Source organism: Harmonia axyridis, chromosome X (assembly GCF_914767665.1).
Source record: "Harmonia axyridis chromosome X, icHarAxyr1.1, whole genome shotgun sequence".
NCBI lineage: Eukaryota > Metazoa > Arthropoda > Insecta > Coleoptera > Coccinellidae > Harmonia > Harmonia axyridis.
This window is the reverse complement of record NC_059508.1, coordinates 34,775,793-34,778,292: the sequence shown is the minus strand read 5'-3', so window position 1 is coordinate 34,778,292 and position 2,500 is coordinate 34,775,793. Positions and strand designations below refer to the sequence as shown.

At 54.4% G+C, this 2,500-nt stretch overlaps 1 pseudogene; it reads left to right on the top strand.

Moving 5' to 3' along the window:
- The first annotated feature begins 51 nt into the window (after positions 1-51).
- Positions 52-2,500, top strand: part of LOC123688072 — a 4,637-nt pseudogene continuing 2,188 nt past the window's right edge.

Below are 2,500 nucleotides of genomic sequence, written 5' to 3'. Positions count from 1 at the left end.
TTTATGAGCCGCCAAAGGTTAGTTTCGGAACGTTTCGATGATTTGAACATACGACCTCAGGACAGGTGAGACTACCCGCTGAATTTAAGCATATTATTAAGCGGAGGAAAAGAAACTAACTAGGATTCCCTTAGTAGCGGCGAGCGAACAGGGATTAGCCCAGCACTGAATCCCGCGATCGTAACCGGTCGCCGGGAGATGTGGTGTTTGGAAGGATCCATTATCTGGCGAGTTCGCGGCGCGTTCAAGTCCATCTTGAATGGGGCCATCGCCCATAGAGGGTGCCAGGCCCGTAGCGACCGCTGCGGCTTGCTAGAGGATCTCTTCTTAGAGTCGGGTTGCTTGAGAGTGCAGCCCTAAGTGGGTGGTAAACTCCATCTAAGGCTAAATATAACCACGAGACCGATAGCGAACAAGTACCGTGAGGGAAAGTTGAAAAGAACTTTGAAGAGAGAGTTCAAGAGTACGTGAAACCGTTCAGGGGTAAACCTGAGAAACCCGAAAGGTCGAATGGGGAGATTCATTCGCGCCTGTTGTTGGGATTTACTGACTGTGGAAACGGCGACGTTCGCGTTGGCTGTTCCCTTCGGTTCATCTCCGGCTTCGGACGCGTGCACTTCTCCCCTAGTAGGTCGTCGCGATCCGTTGGGTGCTGTTCTACGGTCTCGAGTGTAGCCCGTGAGCTCGGATTTTCCGATGTTTACGGACACTGGGTTTCCGAACAGCTCGCTCGACGGTTTACTGATGGCGGGAGGCCGCGACTTAGTTCGCGTCCGGCCCGTGGCAAGTATGTGAATTGTGATGGCGATCGGACCTAGTGCCGATTCCGTCCGTTTGCGACTGTTCGCCGCGGTGTTCTTGGACAGACCTCTTGAAACGCCGATCAGCGACGCTATTGCTTTGGGTACTTTCAGGACCCGTCTTGAAACACGGACCAAGGAGTCTAGCGTGTGCGCGAGTCATTGGGAATCACTAAACCTAAAGGCGCAATGAAAGTAACGGTTCACTTTATGTGAACTAAGGGAAGATGGTCGGTCTCCATGACTGACCCGCATTCCCGGGGCGCCTCATTCTCATTGCGAGAGGAGGCGCACCAAGAGCGTACACGCTGGGACCCGAAAGATGGTGAACTATGCCTGGTCAGGACGAAGTCAGGGGAAACCCTGATGGAGGTCCGTAGCGATTCTGACGTGCAAATCGATCGTCGGAACTGGGTATAGGGGCGAAAGACTAATCGAACCATCTAGTAGCTGGTTCCCTCCGAAGTTTCCCTCAGGATAGCTGGCGCTCGTTGCATACGAGTCTCATCCGGTAAAGCGAATGATTAGAGGCATTGGGGTCGAAACGACCTCAACCTATTCTCAAACTTTAAATGGGTGAGATCTCCGGCTTGCTTGAATGTGAAGCCGCGAGATTTCGGATCAGAGTGCCAAGTGGGCCATTTTTGGTAAGCAGAACTGGCGCTGTGGGATGAACCAAACGCCGAGTTAAAGCGCCTAAATCGACGCTTATGGGATACCATGAAAGGCGTTGGTAACTTAAGACAGCAGGACGGTGGCCATGGAAGTCGGAATCCGCCAAGGAGTGTGTAACAACTCACCTGCCGAAGTTACTAGCCCTGAAAATGGATGGCGCTGAAGCGTCGTGCTTATACTCGGCCGTCAGTGGCATGTGCGGTCGCCCTTCGGGGCGGTCATGAAGCCCTGATGAGTAGGAGGGTCGCGGAGGTGAGCGCAGAAGGGCTGGCCGTGAGGCCGTCTGGAGCCGCCTTCGGTGCAGATCTTGGTGGTAGTAGCAAATACTCCAGCGAGGCCCTGGAGAGCTGAGGTGGAGAAGGGTTTCGTGTGAACAGCCGTTGCACACGAGTCAGTCGATCCTAAGCCCTAGGCGAAAGCCGATGTTGATGTGGCGTTGTTAATCGTGTTTATAAGTGGTGGCAGAAATGCTATGCATCTTGACGCGTGACGCACGCCCGTCGGGCGAAAGGGAATCCGGTTCCTATTCCGGAACCCGGCAGCGGAACCGAAATTAAACCGGGCCCTCGTAAGAGAGTTCGTCGGGGCAACCCAAAAGGACCCGGAGACGCCGTCGAGAGATCCGGGAAGAGTTTTCTTTTCTGCATAAGCGTTCGAGTTCCATGGAATCCTCTAGCAGGGAGATATGGTTTGGAACGCGAAGAGCACCGCATTTGCGGCGGTGTCCGGATCTTCTCCTCGGACCTTGAAAATCCGGGAGAGGGCCACGTGTAGGCGTCGCGCCGGCTCGTACCCATATCCGCAGCTGGTCTCCAAGGTAAAGAGCCTCTAGTCGATAGAATAATGTAGGTAAGGGAAGTCGGCAAATTAGATCCGTAACTTCGGGATAAGGATTGGCTCTGAGGATTGTGGCGTGTCGGGCTTGTTGGGGAAGTGGGTCACGGCTAACGTACCGGGCCTGGGCGAGGTGATGCGTTTCGCTTGCGTTACGTTTGATCCGAGCTCGGTCCCGCGTCTTGGCCTCC